Below are 18,693 nucleotides of genomic sequence, written 5' to 3'. Positions count from 1 at the left end.
TAATAGGTGCTGTTAGACTTTCCACATAACTCAGTGATAACAGACTTTGTAGTTGAACCCCCAATCTCCTTACTGACTAGATAGTGTGGCAGAGTAATTTAGCTCCCAAAGTCACCGATGATTGATCCCCAATGATGTCAGAGGCACAGGCTCATGCTTGCAAAAATTCCAAAACCTTTAGCTCATCCACGCTAGTCTGGAGGACCAAAAACCACAGAGTCTATTTAAGTTTAAAAGCTTTATTAAAAGTAAACACATTTATTAAAATCAAGTTTGTCATAAAAGTAAACGTTTAACTGAAAATGGAAAAGTGCTTAGTGCTGACGATTAATTGGACACATTTCTTGTGGTCGAGCCGAGCTCTCACCTGGTTTGAACTTGATCCTGCTCGTGTTCTTAGAAGTCAAGCTTCTGTCTGTCAGGAGAAAAAGTGGTGCGTGTTAAAAATAAAAAGCAAGCATTCATCAGTTGTGTCAAAAAAGTGCAGCAAGACAACAGCCTTCCCTGGAAAAAGGGACATTTTTACTTTAGAGTAGACAGTCACAAATTATTACATTGTATTCTGTTTTTTTCACATTTCTTTCTTCCTCCTAGACCAAATATTATATAGTAGTGAGTGGTGTATTCTAACATTCTTAAATGTACTTTGTAGGTGGAACATCTGGAGGCGGGGCCAGCGCGGAGGTGCTGGTATTGGACGAGGTGAACAACTCTGGGGAGGAGGCGGTGCAAGTGCCGGACAATCCTGTGAGGGATAAAACGGTGGTGGCGGGCAGAGGTAAGCTATATATTCCTTACTTATTGAGATTGAAGACTGCAGAGTGTTCTTTCTGCACGGGTGTATTATAAATTAACCAGGTAGTAGCCTCCTCTAAATGTACTTCGACTTAGCTGTGAAGTTTTCGGCGAGAAGAATCCCAATCAGATCTGAGATGAACTTGATGGATGGGATGAACGAAAAGCGAAAGAAGGGTGTAAATAAGTGTGGAAGGACGAGAAATGTAATGATGACTGGCATTGAAGAATGATATGTGTTTGCTTGGTCCCCGAGGTGGCTGGGAAGGAAAGAATATGGTATGGTGCATGGCTGGGTGAATGATGAAGCAAGGATGAGTGGAAGGAGAACAGCCTGGGTGGGTGAAACAGAAACTGTGTGTGTGCATTTACTTTGAATGGATGGATGCCTGGATCATGGTACTATCTGACTCTTAGATAGCATATGTGTATCTAGAGAGAGTAGACGGTCACTGGATGAAGTAAGTGTTAGTTTGAAGAGCATGTAACACCGCACCTGGACGTCCGTTCCAGTGTAGGAAAGGCATGGAAAAGAAGTTGTAAGTTTGTCCAAATACTACCATGAATAGTAGCAGTAGTTTGTATTGCAACTGCAAGCACAGCATATTTCCGGTTATTACGGTGGACACTCCCTACCTCTCTTAATAACTTTAGTTTAGTAGTAGTACGTCATTCATGTGTGGGTGTATCACTGTTCACTCAATAATAAGCAAAGCACCTAAAGTCATCCCATATGTCATCAAATACATCCCATGTGAAGTGATAGATAATCAGATTATTTAGCTTCTTCATTTTCCTTTTCTAGTACTCATTTGCACTGTAGGGTGAAAGCTAAATTAATTAAGCAGTAGCCCTTTTAACAGAGTATTCTCAGTGCCACCCGTAATTAAAAAGTAAGAGCTTCACCACCTGCATGTACTGGACCGGTACAGTAACGCAAGTCTGTCTCACTCATCATGGTGTGCGTCTGTTTTTCTCGGGTGCAAGTTCACTGCGCTGGCATTATGCCGGCTTGCATAAGATAACGTACCAATTTTCCTAAACAAGAGAGAAGAAGAAGAATAAGACTGGTGTACTGTCATAGTCGACTGTAATGGAAGTCCATAGTGCTCGTAGAATTTTTTCCTTAAATTCCCACTAATGTTAGAGCAAGGATGAAGAAGTCGGAGGTTACATAGATACTGTCCTCAATAGTTATGTACTGTGCTTTCAATTTGCTACTTGTACTGTGACACAACTTTCTGCTCAATCATTTTGTGTTAATCTTAAGGAGCATTGGTTACAGACTATGTCTTTCTTTCTTCATATAGTTGCTCCTTCCAAATCCAACAGACCATCAAGGAGGAGGGAGCTGGCTCGAATGGCCCGGCAACGGAGGCTGGATGCCACTGTTGCCGAATACCGGCGGCTGGTGGCCCTGGAGGAGGAGGAGACGCAGTCTACCGGTACAACAACAACATCCACTGGGACAGCTGCATCCTCCTCCGTGCCCCCACGGGTTGCCAGCCAGCGCAGTGCTCCAGCGGTACGGAGCCGGGCTACCAAAGCCAACCGCCACCGCCGAGCAGAAAAGACAGCAGCTGCCCCCCACAGGATTTGCAAGGCACGCCAGCTCCGCTTATGCCTCAGAGTGTCCTACCTAGAGCAGGAGGTCCTAACCTATAAGAACCTGGTGGAGGGCCTCCGCTTCGACCATGCCACCCTATGCAAGGAGCATGATGCCCTGGCCGCTAAAGTCAACAGCACCCTGCCGTAGTGCCCCTTGCCCCTTTTTTAGAGACTTTTGGGGGGTGGGAATTGGGAGTTGGGTTGTTTTTGGGACTTTTGAAGGACAATCGTTGGGGTTAGGGAGGGTCTTGCGTGAGATTATTTTGTTAGGGCTACAAAAATATACTTTTGAAACTTTATCGGACCATACCTGTTTTTTACTGCTTTTGAGTCTGGTGGGTGGGGGTTAAACAGTAAGTTTGTTTTCCTGAATAGTCCTAGGACTTTAGTAGTACTACCGTCAATCTCTCGTCTCTCCTAATACTCCATTATACTACCTCCAACCAAACGCTTATCTTACCTGTAATTTGTGTTTGAAAGTAGGGCTAGGCCCAGGGCTGGCTCCACGGGAAATGGTGAATAAGGTTGGCAATCCAGGGCGGATGAAATTTCCTCCTCATTGCGGTGGTACTAGTGGTGTGACACAGTGGCAGTTGCATGCCTATGGAAAAAAAGAAAATGAAACCTGGTTTGTCCTTTCTGTAGCATTACAACGGTACGATAGAGAATATAGCAGGTGACAGTACACTAGAACAGTGCCACAATGTAGCCTAACAAATGGTAAAGTATTGAAAGTATAACTTGTACTTGTGTTGGATTTCTTTGACATTGGCTACTACTACAAGAAATAGTACTGAAGCTGAGTAAGTCTAGAACACGGGTACTCATAGTACGGCCCGCGGGCCGTCAGCTACCGGCAAGCCTTCCCTGGCGGCCCGCGGACCTTGCAAACATGTAGCCGTGTTTAAAAAAACTTTTTTTACAGTGTCAGCAAACACCCCTGCGGCAGCGTGACTCAGACTGCTGATCTGTGGGGGCCGGGCGATTCCCTTCGTAGTCAGAGTGGGGCTGCAGGGGGGCTAAGAGGTGACAAAGCCTCATTAACATACGAATGGCCTTTTGAAGACCTGTGAAGTGCTCCGGTGAGGCTGTGTTTGTGTGTGTGCCTGCCCAGAAGCTGTCTCAGCCCGGGCCCACACGGGCAAGGTGGAGGGAGACAGGGAGGGAGGTAAAGGGAGGGTGAGAGACAGGGAGGGAGAGGGAGGGAAGGAGAGTGAGGGAGAGTGATGGCAGGAGAGTGAGGGCAGGAGAGTGAGGGGGAGGGAGAGTGAGAGCGAGGTAGGGCGAGGAGAGTGAGGACGAGGGAGAGTGAGGGAGGGAGAGTGAGGGTAGGAGAGAGTGAGAGAGAGTGAGGAGAGAGTGAGAGAGTGAGGGAAGGAGAGAGAGGAAAGGAGAGAGGGAGAGTGAGGGAGGGAGAGGGAAGAGGGAAGGAGAGTGAGGGAAGGAGAGAGCGAGGGAAGGAGTGAGGGAGGGAGAGTGAGGGAGGGAGAGGGAAGGAGAGAGTGAGGGAAGGAGAGAGTGAGGGAGAGTGAGGGAGAGGGAAGGAGGGAGTGGGAAGGAGGGAATGGGAAGGAGGGAAGGAGGGAGTGGGAAGGAGGGAGCGAGGGAAGGAGGGAGCGAGGGAGGGAGAGCGAGGGAGGGAGAGTGAGGGAAGGAGAGCGAGGGAAGGAGAGAGCGAGGGAAGGAGAGAGAGTGAGGGAAGGAGAGAGAGTGAGGGAAGGCGAGAGTGAGGGAAGGAGAGAGTGAGGGAAGGAGAGAGTGGTGAGGGTGAGGAGAGAGTGGTGAGGGCGAGGGGAGAGTGAGGGCGAGGGGAGTGAGGGCGAGGGGAGAGGGAGGGCGAGGGGAGAGGGAGGGCGAGAGGAGGGAGAGGGAGGGCGAGGGAGGGAAGGAGAGAGTGAGGGAAGGAGAGAGCGAGGGAAGGAGAGAGTGAGGGAAGGAGAGAGTGAGGGAAGGAGAGAGTGAGGGCGAGGGGAGAGTGAGGGCGAGGGGAGAGTGAGGGCGAGGGGGAGAGTGAGGGTGAGGGCGAGGGGAGAGTGAGAGGGAGGGTGAGGGGAGAGGGTGAGGGAGGGCAAGGGAGAGGGAGGGCGAGGGAGGGAGAGGGAGGGCGGGAGAGGGAGTGAGAGGGAGGGAGAGGGAGGGCGAGGGAGAGGGAGGGCGAGGGAGGGCGAGGGAGAGGGAGGGCGAGGGAGAGGGAGGGCGAGGGAGAGGGCGAGGGAGAGGGCAAGGGAGAGGGCGAGGGAGGGAGAGGGAGGGCGAGGGAGAGGGAAGGAGAGGGAGAGGGAGGGCGAGGGAGAGGGAGGGAAGGAGAAAGCGAGGGAAGGAGAGAGCGAGGGCGAAGGGAGAGTAAGGGCGAGTAAGGGCGAAGGGAGAGGGAGGGAAGGAGAGAGCGAGGGAAAGAGAGAGCGAGGGAAGGAGAGAGCGAGGGAGGGAGGGAAGGAGAGAGGAGGGAGAGGGAAGGAGGGAGAGGGAAGGAGGGAGAGGGAAGGAGGGAGAGTGAGGGAACCCGCTAAGAGTGAGGGAACCCGCTAAGAGTGAGGGAGCCCGCTAAGAGTGAGGGAGCCCGCTAAGAGTGAGGGAGCCCACTAAGAGTGAGGGAGCCCGCTAAGAGTGAGGGAGGGAGACCGAGTGAGGGAGGGAGTGAGACAGAGGGAGAGAGGGAGTGAGACACAGTCAGAGTGAGGGAGACAGATGGAGACAGAGAGACGGAGAGGGAGGAAGAAGGAGTGAGGGAGAGAGAGTGAGGGAGAGAGAAAGAACGAGAGAGAGAGAGAGAGAGAGAGAGATGTGCGTATGCCGGGTCTGGTGGCTCAGTGGACGAAGGCGTCCGCTGGAGGGACCTATGATCAACCTCATGGTCACAGTTTTTTTGTTGTTGCTCTAGCCCCGCCACTTCCCCCACTGACCCCGCCCCCACCGGTGCGGCCCTCGGACATAAACCACACTGTAAATTTGGCCCCTGAGAGAAAGTTTGTGAGTACTCATGGTCTAGAATATATCCTCGGATTCCTTCACCAGCCTGTTGCTATGACCTTATCCTCCCCAGCAAGTGTGTGGAATTATTGATGTCATTTAGTCACACATCAAGCAAAACCACATAGCCCGGGGGAAGAGGTTTGGAAAATGGATGGGAATGGGGGTTTCTTTTTGGGTAGGTTTTGTTGAGAGAAAAAAAAAAAAAGCACAGCATGGACAAACAATAATTGAACATGAAGAAATTTTTGGGTACAAAGCTAACCATAAATCTTTTAGGTGGCATAAAGGAAGTGCATGCACTACTGAATGCATTGTTACTGAAAAGTAAGTAGTACTTTCGACAACCGTGAATGACAGAATGCGACAGTACAGGGCTACATTAAATTAGGTTTAAAAATAGCCGAAGTAAAACCTATAGAATGGCTGTAGGGATCAATTTAGAAGCAGAGAGAGATCCAAGAAATGCAGTCACACTCATAGAAGAAAACAATGGATACTGTATCTGTATGTTGTTGTAGTTGTCCTGTTGAATTTGGTAAGTAAGTTGCATGCAGCAAACAATTCCTCTTATTAGCTGCACACCTCCATTCCAGCTGACGCTTCGTCCATCAATGTTGGTGACCAGAAGACACCCTGTCCACTGCCTGCCTGGCAGATGCTGAATTGCGGCTCGCTAATGTGAAGCCTGACACCATCCTTTTTTCCCCATTGCACAGACTGAAACCCGGCCTGTAATTATTGAACGAAAAACAGGAAGTGATATAATATTACAACACTACTGATAAATAAATATAAGGTATGTACGCTGTGTAGTGCAAAAAGTCACACTTTGATTTTCCTAATGGAGAAGTGTGGCTCACGGTGTAGAGCAGGCAGACCCGGAAGCTGAGGTCAGACCCGGGACCAGGGTTCAATTCCCGACGCGGCAGGGTCTTGAGCTCAAATTTCCACGGACTCGATAATTCTCACTTCAGTGCCTGCTCTAATCATGGGTTCTCACTCTGCAACTCTGGGCATTAAGCTTGCTTAATCTCCACAACGGCCCCCTGCGGTGGGATGCCTGGCTTTCACCTTGGGGATGCCCTGTAGGGGCTATCTCACAGGGAAAAACCAGGATGGGTTCCCAAGGCAAGCGCCGGGAAATCTCCGGGTAGCTGTGCGCTCAATAAATGCAATAATAATAATAATAATAATAGACAGTACAATATTTTTGAAAGTGCGTACTCTGTCTGAGTCACCTTTTGAAGGATAAATAAGTATGGGCAAATTAATTTAGCGGATCTTTCCCCTCAAGCTAGGTGTACTGTAAACTGTGTTTTAGAACAAAATTAGACCTTCCCAGCAGTGCTCCCACCCAGACCTTACTAAAGCTAGTCGCAAAAATGTAGAAGACCCCCAATCAGATCTCAAAAAACGAGCCCTAGCAGAAAACTGGTGACAAAACATACTTTGAAAGTAAAAGTAGGCCCAAATACCCCCTTACCCACCGTGGATTGCATTCAAACCACTTGCAAGCAAGCAAAAGTATCCATAGCCAGCATCGCTCCAAGACTCGAAACCCCCCCACCCAAACACATGCAATAGAAATACTGCTAACCCTAACGAGCCCTAAGTTAAGAATAGTGGCAAAGGCTTTCTTCAACTATGCCAAATACCCCCTTTCCCACCATGGATTTTCTTCAAATGACTTGCAACCAAAATTACACATTCTCACGATTGCTCTAAGACCACAGAACTCAGTTGCAAAAATCTAAAACACCCCGAAAAACATGCAATCCTGCTGCTAGGGCTAACCCTAACGAACCCTAAGTTACAAAAAGTGCCAAAAGGCTTTTCCTTATGTATTTTGTCCCAACCACTTCTATCCGGTATTAGACCTTCCCAGGAATGCCCCAAGACCCGCCAACCCACCCGCCAAAAAGCACAACACCCCCAAACAGCCAAAAAGGAAAATCTCATACTTACAATATTTCTCGGCCTTCGGTCCAAACGCGCTGTGCAGCTAGGTCATAGCTCCCGTTTTCCACCATGGATTTCCTGAAAAGCAAATGCAATCAAGATTAGACTGTCCCAGCAGTGCTCCCAGACCCCAAAACTCACCCACAAACACCCGGAACCCCCCCCCAAAGAGCACCTCAAAGGCAAGCAAGTCAGCAAAAACACCAAAAAATTTCTGCCTCCGATTTGGTCCAAACCACTTTTATCCGGTATTAGAGCTTCCCAGCAATGGCCCCAGAGCCGTCAACTCAGGAGAAAACTAGTAGAAGACCCCCAAACAGCCAAAAAGCAAAAGTACAAAAATGGGGACTTAGTCATTTTTTTGCCAATTTCCCAAATCACTCCGCACGCGCTCTGCAGCTAGGCCCTAACTCCCCTCTGCCACCATGGATTTGCTTCAAACCTCTTGCAAACTAAAGTATCCATAGCCAGCAGTGCTCCCAGACCCCGAAACCCACCCACAAACACCAGGAAGCCCCCCAAACAGGCCCCCGAAAGCGCTACATTGAGCAGAATGTCGGAAATAGCACACAAAAAAATCTGCATGGATTTTGTCCAAACCACTTCTATCCGGTATTAGACCTTCCCAGGAATGCCCCAAGATCCGCCAACCCACCCGCCAAAGAGCACAACACCCCCAAACAGCCTAAAAGGAAAATCTCATACTTACAATATTTCTCGGCCTTCGGTCCAAACGCGCTGTGTAGCTAGGTCATAACTCCCGTTTTCCACCACGGATTTCCTGAAAAGCAAATGCAATCAAGATTAGACTGTCCCAGCAGTGCTCCCAGACCCCAAAACTCACCCACAAACACCCGGAACCCCCCAAAGAGCACCTCAAAGGCAAGCAAGTCAGCAAAAACGCAAAAAGAATTCCGACTCCGATTTGGTCCAAACCACTTTTATCCGGTATTAGAGCTTTCCAGCAATGGCCCCAGAGCCGTCAACCCAGGAGAAAACTAGTAGAAGACCCCCAAACAGCCAAAAAGCAAAAGTACAAAAATGAGGACTTAGTCATTTTTTTGCATATTTCCCAAATCACTCCGCACGCGCTCTGCAGCTAGGCCTTAACTCCCCTCTGCCACCATGGATTTGCTTCAAACCTCTTGCAAACTAAAGTATCCATAGCCAGCAGTGCTCCCAGACCCCGAAACCCACCCACAAACACCAGGAAGCCCCCCAAACAGGCCCCCGAAAACGCTACATTGAGCAAAATGTCGGAAATAGCAAAAAAAAAAATCTGCATGGATTTTGTCCAAACCACTTCTATCCGGTATTAGACCTTCCCAGGAATGCCCCAAGACCCGCCAACCCACCCGCCAAAGAGCACAACACCCCCAAACAGCCTAAAAGGAAAATCTCATACTTACAATATTTCTCGGCCTTCGGTCCAAACGCGCTGTGTAGCTAGGTCATAACTCCCGTTTTCCACCACGGATTTCCTGAAAAGCAAATGCAATCAAGATTAGACTGTCCCAGCAGTGCTCCCAGACCCCAAAACTCACCCACAAACACCCGGAACCCCCCAAAGAGCACCTCAAAGGCAAGCAAGTCAGCAAAAACGCAAACAAAATTCCGCCTCCGATTTGGTCCAAACCACTTTTATCCGGTCTTAGAGCTTCCCAGCAATGGCCCCAGAGCCGTCAACTCACCTGCAAAGAAGTAGAACACCCCCACAAGTGCTGAGTCTTTCTTTATTGGGCGTAATCCAGCCCTCTGCTTTGCGGGAAATAGGAGTCTGGAGGAGGAGGATAGAGGAGCATGTTCTTCTGAACTTGTGAACCTGAGGAATGCAGACTGCGGCACCTTCAAATCAATAAGCAAACAAGTGAAGACAGTTCTGCTGATGGGCTTGTTTTTGTGATTAGGTGATTAAAGTTTGAATTATATTAACTGTGCACAACAAAGAAAGACAGACACACAGGAATAAAAGTGAATGAGGACGAAAAAGAAAGTTATTGATTCATTGTCTCATTTTCAGGGCTCGGTGTCAGTGAATAAGAATAAGGCTTCGTCATCATACTCTGCGAATTCAGGCAGGGATAGGTCAGTGTCACCTAACAGAGAAGAAATTCCCTCATCTATGTTGCTGTCCACCTCGTCTTCATCCGGCGTGCTTTCTCGTACTTTATAATCTGGTGGTATGAGGTGCTGATTCATCTTGATCATTGTTAACCTCTCCACATTTTTGGGCGAGAGGCGGCTCTGTTTGGAAGTTACAATGCCACCAGCAGCACTGAAAACACGTTCAGAAGACACGCTTGCGAGTGGGCAAGACAAGTAGTTTATAGCCAGGTTGGAGAGCTGTGCCCACAATTCTTTTTTCCCATGCCAATACGCCAATGGGTCAGAATTAACATAGACCTCTGTTGAGTCATTCAGATAGTCCTGCACCATCGACTCAAGGTCCTCCAAGTTTCCTCCACTAGGCTCACTTTTAGTGTGAGAACCAAACCCAAGCCGAGTTAGCCAATCCTCTTCTGCATCCAATGTTACTGTTGTGTCTGGTGCAGATGATCCGGTTGCCGGTGTCTTTAACGGCTGAGAGGTCACTTGTGCCACAGCCACAGGTGCAGAAGTGGATTCTTTTGACTTGGGATGGCCTGCTGATGCTGATGTACTGCCTTTTCCTTCAATTTCCTGCTGTTCTCTTTCAAACCTCTTGGCTGACAAGGCTAGCCAACGTTTGTACTTTGTAACATCTTGATCACCAAAAGGAAAGAATGCTTGGCCTGCCAGCGCCTTTTTGTAGCCTGGATCCAGAATAGTAGCACAAATGTAATGCTGTTCTGAGTGGATCATTTTAAGACGTTCATCACCAAGTAGGCGCTCTAATAATTTCTCCGCCAAAAGAAAAGCGTCTTGCTTTTTTTCATCTTTTTCAAACATAGAAGACACCGCCTTCAGTTGGTGCTCCAGCATGCGCAACAATGGGATAGCTTTTCCCAAATTATGGTCCTCCTTGCTGACTGAACGCGTGAAGACCTCAAAAGGACGAAGCATGTCTGTCAGGCTTTTAACTAGGTCCCATTGCGCCGCATCTAGCCTCAGGTCCTTCAGAGCTGTACCCTGTGTTAAGAAATACTGATCGAGTACCGTATACTGCTCATACAGACGCTCAAGCATGTAGAAGGTTGAGTTCCAACGTGTTGCCACCTCCTGGATGAGTGCTTTCATTGGCATTCGACGTTCATGTAGCAGGCTCCTCAGATGCTTCCGGGCCTTAAAAGAATGGCTGAAATGGTTGCACATTTTTCGGCAGGTGTCCACTACCTCGCACGCTGGACTGTCTTTATCACTCAAGAATTTTTTAACAACCAGGTTTATACAGTGTGCCAAACACGGCACTCTGAAATAGTGACCCAGCTCCATGGCCTTAACTACATTGGCGCCATTATCCGTGGAAACATAACCAATCTGGCGTTTTTTTGGGAACAGCCAGTGAAGGACCTTTGTGTTAAACTCATCCAAAATGTTTTGTGCTGTGTGACGTTTCTCCAAGCCAAACATGGCTAGTGTTGCATGTTTCCGAGCAGCTTTAAAAACTTGGTCCGGGTCAACACCTGCGTTTAGCTTTGCTTTAAACCCTGAAAAAGAGACCCAGTGTGCACTGATGCATATGTAATCAGCGCCTGCGCCACTGGTCCACATGTCTGTTATCAGATGTATAGTGTGAACAGCACTCTTCTGCAAAGCTGCCCCAATCACCTCCAGCACATCTTCATGTAGTGCTGGAACCGCAACTCTGGCAAAATAGAACCGGCTAGGAACCTTCCATTTAGGGCAGAGCGCTGCCACTAATTCTAGAAAACCAATCCCTTCTACAAAAGAAAAAGGGAAAAGGTCCAGAGCTAGCATTTTAGCCAGCTTAGCGTTATACTGACGCGTCAGTGGGTGGTTGCGGTCATACGGCGCTTCTGTAAACATGGCTCTAATGTTGCCCTGGACCAAGCATTTACGGGATGATGATGACTTCTTTGACCCAGTTACGCTCGCTGATGAACTTTTTCGCATTGGTGTCTCACTGTCTCCCACACTCTTAGTGTGGCTCACATGGGGTGTGCTGCTGACAGGGGTACTGGGTGTAAGTGAAGTGTTTGACACGTCTTCTTCCTCCTCGTCATCATCAGATGAAACATCAACGTTTTCTTGACTTGCACTTCGGGCTTCCTTGATCTCCTTTAGGTGCGCAAACCATTGGACAGCGTGCTGTCTCTCAAGATGACCTCTCTGGCCTCCGGTACCATAGTTGGTAACAAACTTATCACGACTAACTGCATGCTTACAAATGCTACAAATGGCGAGGTTTTCCTTTTTTGGGCAAACACTAAAGAAGTCCCAAACTGCTGACTTGAAATGTCTTTGGGGGCCGGAGGAGGTGGCGATACTGGCGGTGGTGGTCCTGCTGCTAATGCCAGATGAAGTGGAGGATGTGGATTGCCGAACTTTAGTACGTTTTGCACTTTCACCACCACTAATTGAGGTCGAGGTGGATGGAGGTCCCTTCTGGCGAGGAAGAAATATGGAAGCGGTACGTGTTGGTGTACTAGTTAACTCCAATGATTGTGGTGTTTCTTCCATTGCCTCCTCGTCGACAACATCATCACGCTCAGCAGCTTCTCGGGCTAGGGTCAAAATGTCTGTTTGCTGCAAGCCCGCTGGGGCTGCAGTGACCTTTATGATGACTGGGTCGTCGTCGTGAGAGCCTTCATCAGCAGCAGTATCCGCCACTTCTTGTTGAGCCTCATCACACTCCATAACTATGAGTTTTTCGACGACCTTCCCTTTACGCTTAACTACCTTTGTCAGATCATGGTGTGCCTCACTCTCAGACGGCCGTGGTGGTTCCCAATTTTCATCCATATCATCAGAAGGGGGTGGGCTTGAAGAAGATGTAGACACCAGCCTTGATCTTTTCCTTGCTAGGGATGTGGAAGACAATGAATGATCATCAGGAGGAGTGGCTTCCTCAAATGATACCTCGGCTTGATTGTCGATTTCCTGATGTGCCCCTACTTCGGGAGGAACAACTATTGTGGGCACTTGTGACCCTCCATGCACCTCTGCTTGCGCACCTCCTTGCGCTGCCTCTCCTTCCACATGTACTTGGGCTTGTACTTGCACATGTGGTTGTTGTTGCGGCTGTGGTTGTTCAACATTCGTCAGATGAGTTACAACAACCTGTGTTGTTTGAGGGACATTGCTGCTACTTTCTTGCGATGAGCCAACATCACTGGTCGATGGCGATTGAACAACTAGACTAAGTGCCTCTGCAGCACTCAAGGGCTTGGACTTAAGTTGGCGTGGTGGTGGCAGTGAGCCCAATGGAGCGGGGGTGCTGCTCCCAGCTTGGTCCCCAGCAGATCCCGCCATCTTCTTCAGAGCAGGTCAGAACAGCAGGCCGCAGTTGCACGAGTTGCAGAGTTGTCTGTGGCCAGACGTGACGTCGCGTGACGTTATGCTGCACACACACACCGCTGCAGGACTTCTTCACGGCACTGGTGGTTCTCTTGAGTCTTGTGCACCTAAAAGCAATGGAAGACAGAGGAACATCAGTTCAGGTATACACCCCAAAAATATCGAAAAACACAGAAAAATCAGCACAATCACATGCCATCCATGATGTTTAAATTCAAGACACCCCACAGAAAGACTAGGCACATGCACCACTCACTACCCCTGGTGAAAAGGCCACAACAACAGCCCAAAAAAACGAAAATCACAGAAAAATCAGCACAATCCCAAGCCCTCCATGATGTTTAAATTCAAGACACCCCACAGAAAGACTAGGCCTATGCACCACTCACTACCCCTGGGCATAAAGGTTGAAAGCTAGGCAAAATGGTTGCAGACCTAAGAACACTGCCTGCATTCAAAATGGCCCCCTCCCTCCCAGCACATGGCCAGGGCCTGTAGCAGCACTCAAAATGGCTCCCACCCACATGGCCTGTCCCCATGAACACCCCAAAAAATCGAAAAACACAGAAAAATCAGCACAATTCCATGCCATCCAGGCCCTCCATGATGTTTAAATTCAAGACACCCCACAGAAAGACTAGGAACATGCACCACTCACTACCCCGGTGAAAAGGCCGCAACAACAGCCCAAAAAACGAAAATCACAGAAAAATCAGCACAATCCCAAGCCCTCCATGATGTTTAAATTCGAAACACCCCACAGAAAGACTAGGCACATGCAACACTCACTACCCCTGGTGAAAAGGCCACAACAACAGCCCAAAAAAACGAAAATCACAGAAAAATCAGCGCAATCCCAAGCCCTCCATGATGTTTAAATTCGAAACACCCCACAGAAAGACTAGGCACATGCACCACTCAGTACCCCTGGTGAAAAGGCGACAACAACCAGCCCAAAAAAACGAAAATCACAGAAAAATCAGCACAATCCCAAGCCCTCCATGATGTTTAAATTCAAGACACCCCACAGAAAGACTAGGCCTATGCACCACTCACTACCCCTGGGCATAAAGGTTGAAAGCTAGGCAAAATGGTTGCAGACCTAAGAACACTGCCTGCATTCAAAATGGCCCCCTCCCTCCCAGCACATGGTCAGGGCCTGTAGCAGCACTCAAAATGACCCCCACCCACATGGCCTGTCCCCATGAACACCCCAAAAAATCGAAAAACGCAGAAAAATCAGCACAATCCCATGCCATCCAGGCCATCCATGATGTTTAAATTCAAGACACCCCACAGAAAAACTAGGCACATGCATCACTCAGTACCCCTGGTGAAAAGGCCACAACAACAGCCCAAAAAAACAAAAATGACAGAAAAATCAGCACAATGCTAAGCCCTCCATGATGTTTAAATTCAAGACACCTCACAGAAAGACTAGGCCTATGCACCACTCACTACCCCTGGGCATAAAGGTTGAAAGCTAGGCAAAATGGTTGCAGACCTAAGAACACTGCCTGCATTCAAAATGGCCCCCTCCCTCCCAGCACATGGCCAGGGCCTGTAGCAGCACTCAAAATGGCCCCCACCCACATGGCCTGTCCCCATGAACACCCCAAAAAATCGAAAAACACGGAAAAATCAGCACAATACCATGCCATCCAGGCCCTCCATGATGTTTAAATTCAAGACACCCCACAGAAAGACTAGGCACATGCACCACTCAGTACCCCTGGTGAAAAGGCCACAACAACAGCCCAAAAAAACGAAAATCACAGAAAAATCAGCACAATCCCAAGCCATCCAGGCCCTCCATGATGTTTTTATTAAAGAGACCCCACAGAAAGACTCAGTCCACCCACCACTGAGTACCCCTGGGCAAAAGGCCCCAACAACAGCCCAAAAATCGAAAATTACAAAATTGTAGTTGCAGCAACTGTAATGCCCCAAAGAAAATTACTTGTGAAATTTCTAATCCAAAAGTGATCCAAAGAAAGTCAAAAAGGCCTCAAATCCAAATATCCAGCAGCATCCACAAAAAGTAATCCTTCCAGGTGAAGAATCCGAATGAAAGTGACCAGCACATGAAGAAAGCACTGGGTGGAGCCTGCTGGACAGGAACAGGAAGTTGGAGACTGCGGGGCACTTCCTTCCTCCCACCCCCCCCCCCAAAAAATGGAATCCTTGCAAAAAAAAGTGCAGGCAAATGTCAACTTGAGGAGTTATTCTGATAAAAATCATCATTTTCAGAAGGTTTATGCTGCTTGCTGGTGGATTTCTTGTGCAGAATTGCAAATTTTGTATTTTCGCGAGTGCAAGATTGTTGCTGCCCCCCGCATGTACGGGTTCGCGATTGCGAACTCCCGCGATACGTGATCACGGCGTACTCGCATTGACAAACTCTCGCTGTGCAAGGTGGCGAGCGCGATGGCGTAATCGCGGTCGCCAAACTCCCGCGGGATCTCGCAGCAAGATCCAAAATGGCGCAGCACTCGCAAAATATCGAGAAAAACAACTCGGCAAACGCTGAATGACGGTAAGTGTACGCCGCGCGCCGCAAAATTGTATCACCAAGAAAAAAAAATCCGCTGCGTGCGAATTTGCGAATTTTCGGTAAATTCGCGAGCGTTCGCGGATTGTGAATTTACCGAAAATCCGCAAAATCCGCGAGCGGAACGGATTTTCTGCCCACGCTTAGACCCAGGCTGCCTGATCTGATTTGAAGAGGTCGAAGGGGATACAATCTATACCGGGAGCTTTCCCCCCTTTGGTCTGGTTTAACGCCAACTCCACCTCTAAGCGGTCAAAGAGGGGGTCATGCCTCGGGGTTCTTGGATAGGCATTCTGTAAGCTCGCAACACAATCAGCTAGAGGGACAGAGTTGCTGAATTGCGCCCCAAAGTGTGCAACCCATCCATCTTCAGCTACATGGTTTGACGGAAGCTGAGGATCATGAGAGTTCCCCCATTTGAGGACGTGCCAAAACCTCGACTGGTTAGAGGATAGGCACGCCTCGTAGAGATCCTGCCAATGCTTATCATCCCAGGCCGACTTAGCCTCTTTCAGGCACCTTTTATATTCTTGCCTGAATTTGCTTATGCCAGCACTATCTCGTGATTTTAGTGCGGCAAATAAGTCGTTATGGGCCTTACGACAGGATTGGTTATACCGTTTGCCCCCTCCCACTTTTGATCGAGGTTTTTTCCCAGGGTTGGCGTTTGTTTTCGTGAAAAGCGATTTCAGAAAGAGGAAAAAATTATCATGCAGCCCGCAAATATCTGCTATCTCTGTCGTTGAGTCCATGGCATACAAAACCTCCTCCACTTTCCTTGAGATCAAGCCTAAGGTTGCAGGTTCCTCAGCAACTCTACTCCACTGTACCCTTCTACTGTTGTTCTCCAGAAACACATCTGCTGTTGTACAGTTATTGGGGGTACCCAGGCGGCAATTTCTATCCAGGGCTAACCTAAGTACTAGCGGATTGTGATCACTCTCTGGGCGATCGTCCACCTTCATATCAACCAGAGAGGACCAATATTCCATTTTAATGAGAAAATAATCGATCCTACTCGTCCTACATCCACTATCAAATGTATGCTTCCTTTGTTTGTCGGACGCAGTTCGCCCATTTACCGCTCTCAATCCTCGTTCAAGGCAAAATCCCAACCAATGAAGGGCTGCTTCTGTACCCTTCTTAATAGGAGGTAAGTCCAGGGGCGGGATCTTCCATAAATTATCCTCTTCTGCCTGGAAGTCCATCTCCCCAGCCGTAAATGGCTCAAACGTGCAGTTAAGGTCACCTGCCAAAATGACAAAAGTATCCCTATCAAACTGATTAAAAACTTGGTCCAGGTCGTTAAATATACCAATAGGGCTGCGGCCACTTGGGATACCCCTTGCGTATACATTTATAATAACTACCATCTGGGAGCCAGGATTGGTGAGCTTTAGCACAAGGATGTCAAGATTAGAAATGAATATCTCCGTGATATGATAGCCCAGAGATTGTCTTAGCCAGATACATAAACCCCCTGAGGGTCTTCCCACGCCACCCCTACAGGCAGGTTTGTAGAAGTTTAAAAACCCAGGAAGAAAGATAGGATTGGTCGACCAGGTCTCTTGAAATATCAAGATGTCCTGATTATTCGCCAACTCTACCCACTCCTCAATGTGGAGCCTGCTTCGCAGACCAGCTATGTTCCATGAAATAAGTCTCAACGAGGATGGATGGTTGGCCAAACCTAGACCTATAGGACAAATAGGACCAGATAAAGAAGGATTTTCCCCCTTGGACTTAAAAGGGCCTGTAAAGGTACATCATTTGTCATGGGATGGGAACAGAACTTATCGTTGATGTCCACACCACCAGCATCCAACACATCAGCTTCCCTTATACTAACTTGAATCCCTTTATATGAACTATGCTCCTTCTTACCACCCTCTATAGCCCGCACAGCCTGACTCTCAACTCCCTCCAGCACAAAACTCTTAGCCCGTTCCCCTCCATTATAGTCAAGCTTCTCATCCCCAATATTATAAGGCATTACATTTTGATCGTTTTCTAGAAATGGTACTGTAACTGGAGTATCGGAAAAACACGTACAAACTCGAGTTTGCTCCAATTCAATGGGTAACAAATGAAGTCATTCATTAAGGTCTAACCCTGAGATAGGTTCGTAAAAGTTATACAACAGGATATTCCAGTACTCATTGTAGTTGGTATATTTAGTGTGATTTTGCGGTTGGGGAAGGCGACTAGGAGGGTATTGGCATGCTGGAAGAGGGAAGGGAAAATTTGGATTATTGTTTTGGAAGGGGCGAGAGAAGGATGATACTCTGTGAGCTAAATTTTGGGGGTTGGGGTATCTGTTGGACCTGGGAAGGATAGGGGGTCTAACCAAGGCCTCTGGGTAGAAATAGCTCGGATTTCTTGTTGATATACCACCCTCTTTTTTACCCGGGTACCAATCGCTTAGATATGTGACTACTCTGTGGTCCTTAAAATTTACGATCACAACGTCACCTTCAATGTCTTTCGGTCTAGGACCCACCCAGTTGCATCTTCTTACAGAGATTATATCTCCGTTTAGATGTGCAGGAAGAGGTCTGTTGGATCTCAACCAAAAAATGATTTTATTTTTCAAGTTATCGTTGTGTTCAAAATTACCGTTATGTAAAGGAGGGACACCGGTTAAAAGAATCACAAAGTTAGCTGACTCTGGTGGTAAGTCAACTGTATGTCTGCGATTTAAGATGGGTCTTATGTTGTTAGTTACCCCCAAGGGCTCAGTGGGCTTAACCGTTGTAATAGGCTGTTTATTTGGAGCCAATATTTTCTTGTCTTTAGGAGGCTTATGAGCAATCTTCGGCTTGCTAGGAATATTTGGGGCAGGTATAATATTATCTAATGGAGTTCCTTTGGTTTTGTTGTGATTTATTGGGATCGAAGTAGAAGAATTTGTCTGGCAATTTTTACGAGTTTGGTCTCTGAGTCCCACAGGATCAGAAATTATACTCGTAGAGGTAACAGCCAGAAGGCGATCCATTTTTTCCCCCAGAATTCTAACTCGCTCCATTAGAGGGAGCATATAGGCTTTGAGAAGCTGTTCAAAAAATTCCACGGGCTCTTTTTTAGACATAGTCAGTAATTTCCCACGTAGTGATGGTAATTGATGGATAGACGGTAATACATCACTCGCTAAGGGACTGACTATATTAAGATTGGGGCCTGATGGAGGAGGAATATTATTCTGTGGATTTTCCCCTTTTCTTTTGACTCCACCTTTTTTCCTCTTTTTCCTTGGCGGAGAATGGGGAGTCATCCGCAGCTTTTTAGAATTCGTTTTGGCTTTATTAACAATTTGTGGTGAGACAATCTCAGTGGGGGCGACAATGTCAACT

This window comes from Lissotriton vulgaris, chromosome 6 (assembly GCF_964263255.1).
Source record: "Lissotriton vulgaris chromosome 6, aLisVul1.2, whole genome shotgun sequence".
Classification (NCBI taxonomy): Eukaryota; Metazoa; Chordata; class Amphibia; order Caudata; family Salamandridae; genus Lissotriton; species Lissotriton vulgaris.
This window is presented reverse-complemented; position numbering follows the sequence as displayed.